Raw genomic sequence first — 18476 nt, forward strand, 5'->3', positions numbered from 1 at the left:
GGTACCTAATATATAGAGGCAGAGACAGGGGAAAGTGTTTGAAGGGTTACTGCCTGCTCTGCTCTCATTTCCCTACAGAAATAGGGGTTGGTAGCACTAGGTAGGTACCTAATATATAGGGGCAGAGACAGGGGAAAGTGTTGGAAGGGTTACTGCCTGTCCTGCTCTCATTTCCCTACAGAAATAGGGGTTGGTAGCACTAGGTAGGTACCTAATATATAGGGGCAGAGACAGGGGAAAGTGTTGGAAGGGTTACTGCCTGCCCTGCTCTCATTTCCCTACAGAAATAGGGGTTGGTAGCACTAGGTAGGTACCTAATATATAGGGGCAGAGACAGGGGAAAGTGTTGGAAGGGTTACTGCCTGCCCTGCTCTCATTTCCCTACAGAAATAGGGGTTGGTAGCACTAGGTAGGTACCTAATATATAGGGACAGACAGGGGAAAGTGTTGGAAGGGTTACTGCCTGCTCTGCTCTCATTTCCCTACAGAAATAGGGGTTGGTAGCACTAGGTAGGTACCTAATATATAGAGGCAGAGACAGGGGAAAGTGTTGGAAGGGTTACTGCCTGTCCTGCTCTCATTTCCCTACAGAAATAGGGGTTGGTAGCACTAGGTAGGTACCTAATATATAGGGGCAGAGACAGGGGAAAGTGTTGGAAGGGTTACTGCCTGCCCTGCTCTCATTTCCCTACAGAAATAGGGGTTGGTAGCACTAGGTAGGTACCTAATATATAGGGACAGACAGGGGAAAGTGTTGGAAGGGTTACTGCCTGCTCTGCTCTCATTTCCCTACAGAAATAGGGGTTGGTAGCACTAGGTAGGTACCTAATATATAGAGGCAGAGACAGGGGAAAGTGTTGGAAGGGTTACTGCCTGTCCTGCTCTCATTTCCCTACAGAAATAGGGGTTGGTAGCACTAGGTAGGTACCTAATATATAGGGGCAGAGACAGGGGAAAGTGTTGGAAGGGTTACTGACTGCCCTGCTCTCATTTCCCTACAGAAATAGGGGTTGGTAGCACTAGGTAGGTACCTAATATATAGGGACAGAGACAGGGGAAAGTGTTGGAAGGGTTAATGCCTGCCCTGCTCTCATTTCCCTACAGAAATAGGGGTTGGTAGCACTAGGTAGGTACCTAATATATAGAGGCAGAGACAGGGGAAAGTGTTGGGAGGGTTGCTGCCTGCTCTGCTCTCATTTCCCTACAGAAATAGGGGTTGGTAGCACTAGGTAGGTACCTAATATATAGAGGCAGAGACAGGGGAAAGTGTTTGAAGGGTTACTGCCTGCTCTGCTCTCATTTCCCTACAGAAATAGGGGTTGGTAGCACTAGGTAGGTACCTAATATATAGGGGCAGAGACAGGGGAAAGTGTTGGAAGGGTTACTGCCTGTCCTGCTCTCATTTCCCTACAGAAATAGGGGTTGGTAGCACTAGGTAGGTACCTAATATATAGGGGCAGAGACAGGGGAAAGTGTTGGAAGGGTTACTGCCTGCCCTGCTCTCATTTCCCTACAGAAATAGGGGTTGGTAGCACTAGGTAGGTACCTAATATATAGGGGCAGAGACAGGGGAAAGTGTTGGAAGGGTTACTGCCTGCCCTGCTCTCATTTCCCTACAGAAATAGGGGTTGGTAGCACTAGGTAGGTACCTAATATATAGGGACAGACAGGGGAAAGTGTTGGAAGGGTTACTGCCTGCTCTGCTCTCATTTCCCTACAGAAATAGGGGTTGGTAGCACTAGGTAGGTACCTAATATATAGAGGCAGAGACAGGGGAAAGTGTTGGAAGGGTTACTGCCTGTCCTGCTCTCATTTCCCTACAGAAATAGGGGTTGGTAGCACTAGGTAGGTACCTAATATATAGGGGCAGAGACAGGGGAAAGTGTTGGAAGGGTTACTGCCTGCCCTGCTCTCATTTCCCTACAGAAATAGGGGTTGGTAGCACTAGGTAGGTACCTAATATATAGGGGCAGAGACAGGGGAAAGTGTTGGAAGGGTTACTGCCTGCCCTGCTCTCATTTCCCTACAGAAATAGGGGTTGGTAGCACTAGGTAGGTACCTAATATATAGGGGCAGAGACAGGGGAAAGTGTTGGAAGGGTTACTGCCTGCGCTGCTCTCATTTCCCTACAGAAATAGGGGTTGGTAGCACTAGGTAGGTACCTAATATATAGGGGCAGAGACAGGGGAAAGTGTTGGAAGGGTTACTGCCTGCCCTGCTCTCATTTCCCTACAGAAATAGGGGTTGGTAGCACTAGGTAGGTACCTAATATATAGGGGCAGAGACAGGGGAAAGTGTTGGAAGGGTTACTGCCTGCCCTGCTCTCATTTCCCTACAGAAATAGGGGTTGGTAGCACTAGGTAGGTACCTAATATATAGGGGCAGAGACAGGGGAAAGTGTTGGGAGGGTTACTGCCTGCCCTGCTCTCATTTCCCTACAGAAATAGGGGTTGGTAGCACTAGGTAGGTACCTAATATATAGGGTGAGACCATTTTCTGTCACATCACAATGTTCATGCTTATTCTGATTTACCAACTTGTGGGAATCAGTCTGTACTCGGTAAGTCTCTAACTTTTAAAGTTTTACAGGACAGAATTAGTAGAAGAACAGATGGGATTATTAATTTTGACTTTTGTTCGCTTCCGAAATCTGTTCCTGTGAGTGAGAGTCGGGGAAGCTCCCGGCGCAGTATATTTAGAAATAATCAGAGACTCGGCACAAGTTGCTCCCACAGATTCCGCCTTTGCACTTTGTTACATCTTGAACTTTCTGCATCTTGGAAGTGTTTGGTTACAGTTGTTGCCGTATTGCAATAGAGACCCCCGGGGGGCGCCGCTCAGCCTGGACCTAGAGTAGCCATACTGCCAACGCTCTTTATCCCTTCTTACTAAATTACTCATTTTCTAATTCACGTTTGTTTCCAAATGTCAAAATTTCATACGAAACTCTCCAAGTTTTCCCAATGGCGGAAGGAAAAGGAATCCATTAGAATCAAATTGTTTCAATTATTTTCAAATTGTCTGTAAAATGTTATTTTAAAACTCAAAAAGCAAAAAACTCTACTGGTTTCAACTCTGTTGTTAGAATTTTCTTTCGAAAAAACTTCGGAAAAACTTGAATTTGATCATATTTGAATTTGCCATTTTTTTTTTTAGAATTTAAATTTTTGATTTAATTTGAATTTTGATTTGATTTTTGATCAACATTTTTACAGACAATTTCACAAAACAGCGAAACTGTTGCGGAAACGTGGCTGCCACGTGGCTTTTATTGAAACTGGCTATTTTTTATGACGCGATCGTGACTTTTTCCGCACTCTGAATTTTTGTAAAAAAAACTCTAAAACGTCCCCCCTTAGGGTTTATTTTTTGTTCTGTCTTCCCAGTGTTTTCTGCACCAAACCCACTTTTTTGGGTTCGGCCGAATTTTGCTGGGTGGGTTCGGAGGTTCGCCGCACATCCAAAAATTGTCGCCGGCGTAAAAAAAGAATAGTCGCGGGCGACAAAATAATAGGCGCGCGACAAAATAATAGCCACGGGCGACGAAACAATAGCCGCGCGACAAAATAATAGCCGCGCAACAAAATAATAGCCGCGGGCGACGAAACAATAGCCGCGCGACAAAATAATAGCCGCGGGCGACAAAATAATAGCACCGGGCGACGAAACAATAGCCGCGTGACAAAATAATAGCCGCGGGCGACGAAACAATAGCCGCGAGACAAAATAATAGCCGCGGGCGACAAAACAATAGCCGCAAGACAAAATAATAGCCGCGGGCGACAAAACAATAGGCGTGCGACAAAATAATAGCCGTGGGTGACAAATTTTTTTTGTTGCACGACATTTTCGCCGTTTCGTGAATTTTTCGCCGTTTCGCGGAACTTTTGAAAGATTTGCGAATTTTTCGGCGAAGCGAAACGGAACAGATTCGCTCATCACTAAAAAAAATATCACTGCCTATTTAACCCTTTCCGGATTCTAATTAGCATATTCTAATTTATTCTAATTAGGATTTTGTGACCACGCCCATTTTGACGTGACCGCACCCAATTTGATGCACGAGAAAAAAAATTGTGTGCACCAAATTTTTCTATGCCGAATTTTCACAAGTTTTGTGAAATAATGGAAATGCGGAAATTCGCTGCGAATCCATGCCTGGCGCATCACTACACATGGGTATTCGCAGGGTAGAGAGAATATCACCCAGTATGGTATATACAGTATATACTGAAGGTTTTATTTCCTTATAGTCAGAAAGATAGAAAAACCAAATCGCCCCCTTTCTGGAATGGATGGGCCAATCACTGCACCAGGAGGATCCCCCCTAACTCTTCCCTACAAACAGTATAACTAGCAGCTGCCGCCGTTCCTGCATGACTAGGGCCCTTTATTGGCTTCTTGTACAGGAATACGATGAATTCCCTGTCGCACAGACACTTCTATCCAATTACACTTTGAAGGAAAGAGACAGAAGGAAATGAGAGAGACGAGACATTGATGGATCCAAAGAACCGGAACCTTTAACCAGGAAATTCATTCGATTTTTTTCCAGATTTTATCAGGTTACCAAATTTCCAAAGTGAAATCCGGGGACAGGAAGGGGCCTGCCATTTAAAAGGTTTATGCCACGCCCATCTTGGCCACTCCCCTATTGCCATTCAGCCACTTAACATCACAGCCACATATTTTAATAATAATATATTTCCCTAGAAAATAATTTCCCTTAGCAACAGAAAATCTGGTGTGGGGAGTAGTGATAAGCGAATCTTTCCCATTTCGCTTCGCCAAAAAATTTGCAAACCTTTCAAAAGATTCGCGAAACGGTGAAAATGTTGTGCGTCAAAAAAATTGTCACCCGCGGCTATTCTTTTGTCGTGCGACTATTCTATTGTTGCCCGCGGCTATTCTTTTGTAGCCAGAGGCTATTCTTTTGTCGTGCGACTATTCTATTGTTGCCCGCAGCTATTCTTTTGTCGCCCGTGGCTATTCTTTTGTCGCCCGCGGCTATTCTTTTGTCGTGCAGGCTATTCTTTTGTCGTGCAACTATTCTATTGTTGTCCGTGGCTATTCTTTTGTCGCCCGCGGCTATTCCTTTGTCGTGCGACTATTCTTTTGTCGTGCGACTATTCTATTGTCGTCCGTGGCTATTCTTTTGTCGCCCCCGGCTATTCTTTTGTCGTGCGACTATTCTATTGTCGTCCGATTCTAATCTTTTGTCACCTGCGGCTTTTCTTTTGTCGTGCAACTATTCTCGTGTGACTATTCTATTGTCGTCCGTGGCTATTCTTTTGTCGCCCACGACTATTCTTTTGTTGCCCACGACTATTCTTTTGTTGCCCACGGCTATTCTTTTGTTGCCCGTGGCTATTCTTTTGTTGCCCGTGGCTATTCTTTTGTCGCCGGTGGCTATTCTTTTGTCGCCCGCGGCTATTCTTTTGTCGTGCGGTGAATTTTTCCGCGGCAAATTTTTTCATCTGTTTCCCGAAACAATCTGCCAATGGCGAAATGCAGAAATTCGCCGTGAATCCATGCCTGCCAAAACATTTCGCCCATCACTAGCGGGGAGTTTGTAGGACTTGGGAGAAGGGATGGGGGTCAAATGACAGAAGATCAATCCTTCCTTCCATCCTGGAATAGCAACAATAGGCTGAGGGGCAGCTCTATTGCCACAGGCACAGCCGGGCACAGCCGGGGACAGCCGGGGACAGCTTTAAGCAGCAGGGACACTTGTCATGGTCAGTTTTCTATGGGGACTGATAGTAAAATGAATCTAATCTGAATCTTTAGTGTGACAGCAAATATAATGAATTTTAGGAAACATAATATTTAACCCTTATTTTTCCTGCAAAAGGCAGGGTAATCTACCAGGCTCAATTTTCCACGGGGACACAAACGGGGACTGAGGGTAACCTTAATCTAATCCTCAGCGTGACAGCAATTTTAATGATTTCAGGGAACACAATATTTAACCCTTATTTTCTCTGTAGGACTGAGGATCAGTGTTGACCCCCAAGCTCTACCCACCCTTGCACTCTCCGGCACAGTCTCCCAAAAACCATAAGGGAGAGTTGGCAGCTCTGACCTGTTTAATACACACACCAGAACCATTGATATTGGGGGGCAGAAGACTAAATACAGTGGGGCCATGAGCAGTTACCTGAGTATCGATGAGCTGATTGGCCAATACCCCATGTATATAGAATAGTTGGGCAGTTGCATGATAAACGCATCCCTTTTAATATACAGTAAAACCACAGACACCTGTGAAACAGAATTCCTTTAAACAAAATGGTACTTAGGCTAATGGCACATGGGGCACTTTGATCACTGCTGCCCTCAAGCAGACACCAGGGGTGGTCAAAATGCCCCTGTCCCTCTAAAACTGCTCCTGATACTTCTAAATATAAAATGCCTTATTGAATTCACATGGAGCAAGGAGAGCAGAACCTTTATGCCAAACTGTGGGCAATTTCAAAGAGGGGGTAGGAGTGCAACTATCTGTAAGTACCTTGAGTGGAGATTGCGTTACTACAAAATGGAGTTAGAGTTCCATTTGCTGGGGGCAGTTCTGGTGCACCTATGGACTCAACCCATTCTAGGAATAGGGTTGCCATCTTTTTCTTTAGACCTTACAGGCCAATGAGGTAGGGGGCACGGCAGAGAGGGGTCCAAGTCATGATGTTTCAAGGCTAAAGTCATGATGTTTCAGGGGCGGGGTCATGATGTTTATGGGGCGGAGTCATGATGTTTCAGGGGCAGAGTCTTGATGTTTCAGGGGCGGAGTCTTGATGTTTCAGGGGCGGAGTCATGATGTTTCAGGGGTGGAGTCTTGATGTTTGAGAAGGAAGGGACTGTTGCGCTTCAGATTAGGTGAGGGGGCAGGGTTTAGGGGAGCAGAGAGAGGGCTTTTGGGTGGATAAGAGGTGGGCCGGGGGCAAAACAACTAGGGATTACAAATTTATGGGCAAGTACATTGCTGTTATATTTTAATACTGGCCCCAGCCATGGTTGGTACTTTACCAGCTGGCAACCCTATGTAGGAACTCTGAAACAACCCCCCACACCCAGGGTGGCACTAGTTCCAGGGTTCCCCAGGTTCAGTAGGCGCACTTACATAGGTTCCAGCAGTGAAGGCAGGACAGGTGCATTGGTGCTCAGTACCACTATATGGGGGCATAAGCAGCAAGTCTGGAGGCTTTAATGAATGCCATGAAAACACAAAATCTGGATCTATTTCAGCGCCATCTTGGACCTTCAGCCTAAGACACAAGGCCAAGGATGTGGGTGCTTTGGATTCAGGGCAGCATCATCGGTCTATCAGTGTTTAGTAGATTCTAAATTCCATATCAAAATGGGCGGGGCTTGTCTAAAAGAGGGCAGGGTTATGGAGGATGAGTGTAGGCTCTTGGCTATGGCAAGAATATCCCTACTTTCCCATTGGGAATTGGAACAGCCTCACAAGAGCTCTGGTGTCTATGAGCAACGGATTGTGCGTCCTTGTTTGAAAGGAAAATAATATTCCATTTGCGTCACGTCCTTGGGAAATAAGGAGCAGAACAAGGTGAAAATCACGGTATTGGCTGTACTTAGCGACTGGAGCGGGATTACGTGATGTTCTCGCTATTAGGGAAATGCAGAAATGGTGGATAAGCGTCGGGGATGACAATATTGCGGATTAATATGTAAGGCTTTGATTTTAAAGCAATTTAGCCTCGGGATTGGGCGTTTCTTATGGAGAGTCTGTCAGGGAACGGGCCGTGCGTCAGCGTGACGGCGCAAACGCAAACCATAAAGACTATTAGTATGATGGATCCGTAGCAATGGCGGCCCCTGCTCTCCTAGATGATTGGGCCACACACTGTACGTATTCAGCAACAGATTAACTTCTCTCTAGTGATGAGCGAATCTGTCCCATTTCGCTTCGCTATAAAATTCCCGAAATGGCAAGAAGATTCGCAAAATGGCAGAAAATTCGCAAAACGCATTTTCCGCGCGTTTTTTTTTTTTGTCGCCTGCGTCTTTTTTGTCGCCCTAGCTTTTTTTGACACGGCCGTGCCCTTTTTGACGGGACAGCGTCCAATTTGATGAGACCGTGCCCTTTTTAGACGCGCAACGAATTTTCACTGAAGTTTCGCAAAACCATTCGCCGATGGCAAAATGCGGAAATTTACTGTGAATCCATGCCTGGCAAAAAACTAGTGATGAGCGAATCTGGTCCTTTTCGCAGAAAAAAAATCCCGAAACAGCTCTCGAATGCGGGTACTGCACAACTTTTTTGATGCCTGTGACTTTTTGACGCGACTTTGCCTTTTTGTTTTTGCAACCGCTTTTTTTTTTTACATGACCCTGGCTTTTTTGACACTTCGGCCGTGCGTAAGCATGACGGCGCAAACGTAAACCATAAAGACTATTAGTATGATGGATCCGTAGCAATGGCACCATCTGTTCCCCTAGATCACTCATGTCAAACACAAGGCCCGCGGGCCAAATGGGGCCCGCCAGGCCTTGCAATGTGGCCCGCACCGCGCTGTCATAGGAGGCTTGTGATCTCGCCGGCCAATCTATTACGCCTGCGCAGTACCGCCGCTCCCTAAGTCTTCGCCAGCGCCAGCGGCTCCTTCTCTCTTATGCCGCAGCAACAGGCCCTTTTATAAGGTTGCGCCCGTGCGTTTGACGTCACACGTCAGCGACGAGGCGCAACCTTATACTAGTGCCTGTTGCTGCGGCATAAGAGAGAAGGAGCCGCTGGCGCTGGCGAAGACTTAGGGAGCCGCTGACATCACTGGTCTGTTGGGGCTCTGTGTGTGGGGGCTGGCTACTGTCTATGGGGGGTACTGTGTATGATGAGGCAATTGGGGGAACTTATTTTTGGGGGCACTGTTTATGGGGGCAATTGGGGGTACTTTGTATGGGGGCACTGTGTGTGGGGGCTACTGTCAATGGGGGGTACTGTGTATGAGGCAATTGGGGGCTACTGTCTATGGGGGGTACTGTGTATGAGGCAATTGGGGGCACTGTGTGTGGGGGCTACTGTCTATGGGGGGTACTGTGTATGAGGCAATTGGGGGCACTTTGTGTGGGGGCTACTGTCTATGGGGGGTACTGTGTATGAGGCAATTGGGGGCACTGTGTGTGGGGGCTACTGTCTATGGAGGGTACTGTTTATGGGGGCAATTGGGGGTACTTTGTATGGGGGCACTGTGTGTGGGGGCTACTGTCAATGGGGGGTACTGTGTATGAGGCAATTGGGGGCTACTGTCTATGGGGGGTACTGTGTATGAGGCAATTGGGGGCACTGTGTGTGGGGGCTACTGTCTATGGGGGTACTGTGTATGAGGCAATTGGGGGCACTTTGTGTGGGGGCTACTGTCTATGGGGGGTACTGTGTATGAGGCAATTGGGGGCACTGTGTGTGGGGGCTACTGTCTATGGAGGGTACTGTTTATGGGGGCAATTGGGGGCACTGTTTATGGGGGCAATTGGGGGTACTTTCTATGGGGCAATTGGGGGCACTGTGTGTGGGGGCTACTGTCTATGGGGGGTACTGTGTATGAGGCAATTGGGGGCACTGTGTGTGGGGGCTACTGTCTATGGAGGGTACTGTTTATGGGGGCAATTGGGGGTACTTTCTATGGGGGCAATTGGGGGCACTGTGTGTGGGGGCTACTGTCTATGGAGGGGTACTGTGTATGAGGCAATTGGGGGCACTGTGTGTGGGGGCTACTGTCTATGGGGGCAATTGGGGGCACTGTGTGTGGGGTCTACTGTCTATGGGGGCAATTGGGGGCACTGTTTATGGGGGCAATTGGGGGTACTTTCTATGGGGGCACTGTGTGTGGGGTCTAACAGCACTGTTAAGGAAAAGATTGTTCCACTCATTTTAAATTCACATTTCTGGTTAACATTGTCAGTTTCTGACTGTTCAGTAAACCATTCGGCCCGCGATTTAGGCTGGATTTTAGATTTTGGCCCCTTCTCTGATTGAGTTCGACACCCCTGCCCTAGATGATGGGGCCACACACTGTATGTATTCAGCAACAGATTAACTTCTGTCTAGTGATGAGCGAATCTGTCCCTTTTCACTTTGCCGAAAAATTCATGAAACAGCGGAAAACTCTTGAAATGCGGGTACCGCGCGACTTTTTTCTATGCGACTATGCCTTTTTGTTTATGCAACCACCACTTTTTTTGACATGACCGTGGCTTTTTTGACACTGTGCTTCAGCGTGACGGCGCGAATGGAAACCATAAAGACTGTTGGTACGATGGATCCATAGTAGTGAGGAGTGAATCTGTCCCATTTCGCTTCGCCGAAAAATGATCGAATTGTTGAAAAGATTTGAGAAACGACAAAAAATTGGTGAAACTGTGAAAATGACTAGTGATGTCCTGTCCTGTTTTGCCTCGCCATAAAATTCGCAAAACGACAAGAAAATTCGCAAAACGGTGAAAAATCCGCAAAACGCATTTGTCGCATGACTTTTTTGTCACCCGCATCTTTTTCTGCCCACCCGCGCCCAATTTGACGCATATAGAGATAATGATGGCATTTTTCCCGTCATTATATGGCACAGGAATCAGACATGGGGATAAAGGGACAGACTTGTTCAGTGCTGGGAAACTGTGCTTATTGCTCCCAACTCCAATTGCAGGAACAGAGAACAGGGAGCCGGATTTACTCACATCAGCTGGGATTCTCATTGGGGGATTTCTTGCATTTTAATGCAGTTTTATTGGGCAATATTGCTTTAAGAATACAGCCCTGATGTTGCTGGACTACAGCTCCCAGCATGCCTCACCCTTCATTATATGTTACATTATTCTGGGATTTGTAGTCCGGCAACAGCTGAGTAACGTTTGGTTGAGCCGCGCTGTGCCGCAGGGTTTAGTTCCCCCTTTAGCATGGTATATACTGTATGAGGGGCGATGGTTCCATTCATACTACTGGTATTATCGAGAATACTCCGGATGCCATATCTTTCTGTAATTTAATTCTAGATAGCAGGTTTCTAGATAACGGATCCCATACCTGTATTAATGATCTGCTCCCTGCAGGTCCCGGTGGGCCCTGGCAGCCCAGACCCGACCCTTGCAGCGCTCCCCCTGCCCGACCGCTACTGCCCCTGCGTGGGGGGTTATGGGGGCCCCTACGGGGGATGGGGGGGAGGCTATGGGCGCGGGCCCCGATGGGCCCTTCATCGCCCAGTCCGACCCTGGCTCCCTGCCCAATAAGATCAATACTCACGTTACGGTCTCTCTATTAAATGCCCCTCAGTAACTGCCCCTGCGACCCCCCCGAGCGGCGCCGCCCGTCACATGATCCCTCCCAGAGGAGCAGAGTTTTCTGTTAACTTCTCATTATTAATATTATTCACTTTGAAAGAAAAAAAAAAGGTATTTTAGAACATTAAAGTGGAGCGAATTATTCCATCGCCGGCGCCGTCTTTAGAAATCATTGTGACACATTAATTAAAAGCGCGCCATTAATCAGACGAGCCGTATGTTCCCCGCAAATGTTTCGCTTTTATCAATAAATCTGTTTCCATTTCCACGCGTCGACGTTTATAATCTGAAACCCATAATGAGGGATTTTGCCCGGTTTCCTTCCGCTCCCTTTCTGAAAACGAGAAAAAAACGGCGAGAGGCAGTAATTGGCGCATTAAAGCGGCGGCGGCGGCGGCGTCCGGCCCAGGCGCAAGTAATGCACAACTGCATGGGGGGGTATTTTAGGGTTAAAGTGGGAAAGAACGATCCATGGAAAGCCAGTGTTCCGTGATCCCCCAGTCCCAGGAATAACGAGGGTTGTAACCCAACCGGTTTTGACCCTGACCCCGCAGGTTTACAGAAGCGATGGGCGAATCTGTCCCGTTTTGCTTTGCCGAAAAATTGGCGAAATTGATGTAAATGAAGAAAAAAAATTGGCGAACGTGTGAAGGGCAGACTGCGCCATCATGTGGGAGGGGCTATGATGTGGCGATCAGCGATTGGCCAATTACCACATCAATCATCAAGCAGTTTTCACCTGGACAGCCCTACCGATAACCGGGCTGATGGCAACCCTAGTTGCATCATTACCATGCCCCAGTGATGTCACTGCCCCACCCCGTGACACCACTATCTCCGCCCCATGATGTCACTGCCTGCCCCTCCCTGCCCAGCTTTTGCCAGGCAGAAAAATGGCAACCTTATGGGGCATAATAGGGACTGCCCCTCCCTGCACTTACGCCTTCTGGGATACATGGTCTGATTCCTATACATTTGTTATCTAAGATAATACATTGAAAGAAGCAGAGCTCGGCCGAGTATTACTGGTACCCATGGCTCCCCACAGCCCCCCAACACTTTCCCTCGTCCCCAATAATTTAAACCCCACCCAATGGTGACAAAACTCGACTGCAAACCCCTAGTTCCAGCCCTGGCCTAAAGAAGGGTTTCTTATCAAATTGCCAAATCTGCCAGTCCTTTGTTACCATCTGCACTGCTGGTCCTGACTGTATGCACTGCGGGTCCTGACTGTATGCACTGCGGGTCCTGACTGTATGCACTGCTGGTCCTGACTGTATGCACTGCTGGCCCTGACTGTATGCACTGCTGGTCCTGACTGTATGCACTGCGGGTCCTGACTGTATGCACTGCTGGCCCTGACTGTATGCACTGCTGGTCCTGACTGTATGCACTGCGGGTCCTGACTGTATGCACTGCTGGTCCTGACTGTATGCACTGCTGGCCCTGACTGTATGCACTGCTGGTCCTGACTGTATGCACTGCGGGTCCTGACTGTATGCACTGCTGGTCCTGACTGTATGCACTGCGGGTCCTGATTGTATGCACTGCGGGTCCTGACTGTATGCACTGCTGGTCCTGACTGTATGCACTGCGGGTCCTGACTGTATGCACTGCTGGTCCTGACTGTATGCACTGCTGGCCCTGACTGTATGCACTGCTGGTCCTGACTGTATGCACTGCGGGTCCTGACTGTATGCACTGCTGGTCCTGACTGTATGCACTGCGGGTCCTGATTGTATGCACTGCGGGTCCTGACTGTATGCACTGCGGGTCCTGACTGTATGCACTGCTGGTCCTGACTGTATGCACTGCTGGCCCTGACTGTATGCACTGCGGGTCCTGACTGTATGCACTGCGGGTCCTGACTGTATGCACTGCTGGTCCTGACTGTATGCACTGCTGGTCCTGACTGTATGCACTGCGGGTCCTGACTGTATGCACTGCTGGTCCTGACTGTATGCACTGCTGGCCCTGACTGTATGCACTGCTGGTCCTGACTGTATGCACTGCGGGTCCTGACTGTATGCACTGCTGGCCCTGACTGTATGCACTGCTGGTCCTGACTGTATGCACTGCGGGTCCTGACTGTATGCACTGCCGGCCCTGACTGTATGCACTGCGGGTCCTGATTGTATGCACTGCGGGTCCTGACTGTATGCACTGCGGGTCCTGACTGTATGCCCTGCCGGTCCTGACTGTATGCCCTGCCGGTCCTGACTGTATGCCCTGCCGGTCCTGACTGTATGCACTGCCGGTCCTGACTGTATGCCCTGCCGTTCCTGACTGTATGCACTGCCGGTCCTGACTGCATGCCCTGCCGGTCCTGACTGCATGCCCTGCCGGTCCTGACTGCATGCCCTGCCGGTCCTGACTGCATGCACTGCGGGTCCTGACTGCATGCCCTGCGGGTCCTGACTGTATGCACTGCCGGTCCTGACTGCATGCCCTGCCGGTCCTGACTGCATGCACTGCGGGTCCTGACTGCATGCACTGCGGGTCCTGACTGCATGCACTGCCGGTCCTGACTGCATGCCCTGCCGGTCCTGACTGCATGCCCTGCCGGTCCTGACTGTATGCCCTGCCGGTCCTGACTGCATGCACTGCGGGTCCTGACTGCATGCACTGCGGGTCCTGACTGCATGCACTGCGGGTCCTGACTGCATGCACTGCGGGTACTGACTGCATGCACTGCGGGTCCTGACTGTATACCCTGCCGGCCCTGACTGTATGCCCTGCCGGCCCTGACTGTATGCACTGCCGGTCCTGACTGTATGCCCTGCCGGCCCTGACTGTATGCACTGCCGGTCCTGACTGTATACCCTGCCGGCCCTGACTGTATGCCCTGCCGGCCCTGACTGTATGCACTGCGGGTCCTGACTGTATACCCTGCTGGTCCTGACTGTATACCCTGCCGGCCCTGACTGTATGCCCTGCCGGCCCTGACTGTATGCACTGCGGGTCCTGACTGTATACCCTGCTGGTCCTGACTGTATACCCTGCCGGCCCTGACTGTATGCACTGCGGGTCCTGACTGTATACCCTGCCGGCCCTGACTGTATGCCCTGCCGGTCCTGACTGTATACCCTGCCGGCCCTGACTGTATGCCCTGCTGGTCCTGACTGTATGCCCTGCCGGCCCTGACTGTATGCACTCGCTGGCACAACATATGGGGGGCCTTTAGTGACCCCCCAACTGGGGCACAGAGTGAGCCGTGAGTAGTACTTACAGTAGCAGTGGAACAGTCAGACACCGACGCCGCAGCAGACAGAACAGAGATAAATACAATAAAGAGAATCCGTTGCCAATTACCTTTATTTGCATTGCGCCTTCCCATTCCCCAATATCAGTGCCCGGGGCCCCCGGGGGGGCTAATAAAGTTCTGATCCGACTCTTTATGTAAATTCTCCGCTCATTCTGTTCTGTTGCCCCAGGGGCATCTCCCTGTACATTCAGCGCTACAATTACCTGCCGAAAATATCAGAGACGCGGCACCGAGCCCCCGGCAGGAGGGGGGGGCGGATTTGTCTTGTTTTGTCTCCCTGAGAGGCCCCCCCAACCTCATTCAATCTAATCTGGGGGCTCGCTGCTCTGTGGGAACAGCCAATGGGAACGGCAACAATTACCTGAGATGGGACACAAATATTTATTGTTGCAGAATAATAATATTTATCAACTGCCTTTCTATCTTTCTTCCCTTTTCTCTCTCTCTTTCTTCCTTTCCTTCTTTTCTTTTCTTCCTTCTTTCCTTCTTTCCTTCTTTCTTTCTTTCTTTCTTCATTTTTCTCTCTCTCTTTCCTTCTTTTCTTCCTTTCTCTCTTTCTTTTCTATAATAATATATATTAACTGCCTTTCTTTCTTTTCCTTTCTTCCTTTCCTCCCTTCCTCCCTTCCTTCTTCCTTCCTTCCTCCCTTCCTCCCTTCCTTCTTCCTTCCTTCCTCCCTTCCTCCCTTCCTTCTTCCTTCCTTCCTCCCTTCCTTCTTCCTTCCTTCCTCCCTTCCTCCCTTCCTTCTTCCCTCCTTTCTTCCTTCCTTCCTTAGTTCTCTTTTGTTCTTTCCTTCCTTCTTCCCTTCTTTCTTCCTTTATTCTCTTTCATTGGTTCCTTCCTTCCTCCCTTCTTTCCTTATTCCTTCCTTCTTCCCTCCTTCCTTCTTTCCTTCTTCTTTCCTTATTCCCTCCTTCCTTCCTTCCTTCCTTCTCTTTTGTTCCTTCCTTCTTCCCTCCTTTCTTCCTTCCTTCGTTCTCTTTTGTTCTTTCCTGCCTTCTTCCCTTCTTTCTTTCTTCCTTCCTTCCTTCTCTTTCGTTCGTTCCTTCCTTCCTCCCTTCTTTCCTTCTTCCCTCCTTCCTTCCTTCCTTTTCGTTCTTTCTTTCTCTCTTTCTTTCTACCTTCTTTCCTTCCTTCCTCCCTTCTCTCTCTGTTTTCCATTCTCTCTTTCTCCACTTCATTCTACCTATAAATTGCCCTCTGGTTACAATGTGCTGCCATTCTCCCGGGGAGACAGCCCAGTGACCCAGGAGCGGAGCGGAACCGGGGAGGAGGATGGAGGCGCCATGTACAAGTGATTGCCACACTCGTTGGGTCAGAACCGCCCCAGGGAAGCCGCAGACTGAATCCCAAACAGCCCGGGAATATGTGACAAGTAAAATGGCGCATCAGTTAGTGCCATACGTTCCGTGCGTCGGAAGCCGCTTGGCTGTGATTAATCCGCCAGGAATGGGTTGAATATAAATTCCAGCCTGAAGCTCTAATCTTCCCTTGACCTGCGAGAGCTCCGCGAGTTTTCTCCTAATGATTTGTATGATTGCGGTGTAATTAAACATCTCGCCGGTGCCAGAACACCTAAGAGCTAATACAAATTTTGAGTGTCTGTAATAAACTCAGAAGATTTTTTTCTCGGCGCCGTTCACACGTTGGGAAGTGGCAGGGTTAGTTATTATACAGAGAGCGGCTCGTTCATATGCAAACTACCCGCATTAACTTTCTGTTATTCGCTTAAATTTAGCTCTTTGTTTATGCATTATGCAGATGAGAGTGCCGATCCGCTCCGCGGCTGGGATCTACAGGATTCCGTAGGGACCGCACAACATTCTACCTGTCATTTTATATCATATTTGTTTTAAACCAAACACAAAAAAAAAAAACCCCACATTCATTATTCTACCGCTGGCAGTCGGCTCCAGGAACAGAGCGATTCTGAATGATAAGGGATAATGGTTCATGAATATTATTTTTCAATGTAAAATACAGCCACATGGGTTTAATATTATGTGCTCAATGGCATACATTTCATTCTATTTAATTAAAACAATGATTTTGTTTCCTACCTAGTGCTACCAACCCCTATTTCTGTAGGGAAATGAGAGCAGGGCAGGCAGTAACCCTTCCAACACTTTCCCCTGTCTCTGCCCCTATATATTAGGTACCTACCTAGTGCTACCAACCCCTATTCCTGTAGGGAAATGAGAGCAGGGCAGGCAGTAACCCTTCCAACACTTTCCCCTGTCTCTGCCCCTATATATTAGGTACCTACCTAGTGCTACCAACCCCTATTTCTGTAGGGAAATGAGAGCAGGGCAGGCAGTAACCCTCCCAACACTTTCCCCTGTCTCTGCCCCTATATATTAGGTACCTACTAGTGCTACCAACCCCTATTTCTGTAGGGAAATGAGAGCAGAGCAGGCAGTAACCCTTCCAACACTTTCCCCTGTCTCTGCCCCTATATATTAGGTACCTACCTAGTGCTACCAACCCCTATTTCTGTAGGGAAATGAGAGCAGGGCAGGCAGTAACCCTTCCAACACTTTCCCCTGTCTCTGCCCCTATATATTAGGTACCTACCTAGTGCTACCAACCCCTATTTCTGTAGGGAAATGAGAGCAGAGCAGGCAGTAACCCTTCCAACACTTTCCCCTGTCTCTGCCCCTATATATTAGGTACCTACCTAGTGCTACCAACCCCTATTTCTGTAGGGAAATGAGAGCAGAGCAGGCAGTAACCCTTCCAACACTTTCCCCTGTCTCTGCCCCTATATATTAGGTACCTACCTAGTGCTACCAACCCCTATTTCTGTAGGGAAATGAGAGCAGGGCAGGCAGTAACCCTTCCAACACTTTCCCCTGTCTCTGCCCCTATATATTAGGTACCTACCTAGTGCTACCAACCCCTATTTCTGTAGGGAAATGAGAGCAGGGCAGGCAGTAACCCTTCCAACACTTTCCCCTGTCTCTGCCCCTATATATTAGGTACCTACCTAGTGCTACCAACCCCTATTTCTGTAGGGAAATGAGAGCAGGGCAGACGTGTAATCTGATCTCTCTGCATGGCCAGCGTTAGCCCAGGACCAGGAGGCTCTGGACAGCCAATTTCAGCACTGGAGGCTCAGGCTTTAGGGCCCAGCCTGGAGGAAGGTTTGGAGAGAGATTCTGACTCTCAGACATTGGAGTTTGGGTCGGTTGGAGGAGGTGTGGGGAGACCTGCACAGGAGGAGCTGAGCGGCAGCCATTGTGGGACAGTGGAAGTGCAGGCAGGAGAGATGGAGCCCCGGGCCCCGCGCCCGGCCAAGCAAACTGCAGAGGGAAAGACCGTTGGAGGCAGAAAGTCAGAGCTGGGAGCTGAAGCTCCAGAAGTAAGAAGGAGTGAGAGAAACAAACAGAAGCAACAAAATGCAGCAGAACTTACCCCGGGGGCAGCTGAGGAGGGAACTGGTGGGGTAAGTACCAAACCCCCTGTTCCTAAAGCCAAGAAATCCCAGGGCTCTGTATCTGTGGGGGCTTCACCTTCTGGCGCTACAGTGGGGGGAGAAGCAACACTGAATGCTAAAGGTGCATCTAACAGGAAAAAACAAGATGGTGGCAAAGCTGTGTCACAATTACCTGTAGGTGAACTACAACTCCCATCATCCCCTGTAAACATCACTTCTGGGAGCCAAATGTGTTCCACTGGGGGGGGGAATATGTGGTGCCAGAAACACCCCTTGAGGCCTGTGCTGCAGGGGAAAGTCCAGTTGAAAGGGAAAAAGCAGATTATTTGTCCCAATCTGGCAGAATTGCTGCTGAGGTTTCCCAGGCCGGGGAATCCAACTCTCAGGATCCTGCAGGTAACGAGACACCTGAACCCAATTCCCAGCTTAACCCTTCCGCTGCCAAACTGAGTGCAGCCACTAGAGGGAACGAGGGCAGCCCGGCTGTG

Source organism: Xenopus tropicalis, chromosome 5 (genome assembly GCF_000004195.4).
Source record: "Xenopus tropicalis strain Nigerian chromosome 5, UCB_Xtro_10.0, whole genome shotgun sequence".
Classification (NCBI taxonomy): Eukaryota; Metazoa; Chordata; class Amphibia; order Anura; family Pipidae; genus Xenopus; species Xenopus tropicalis.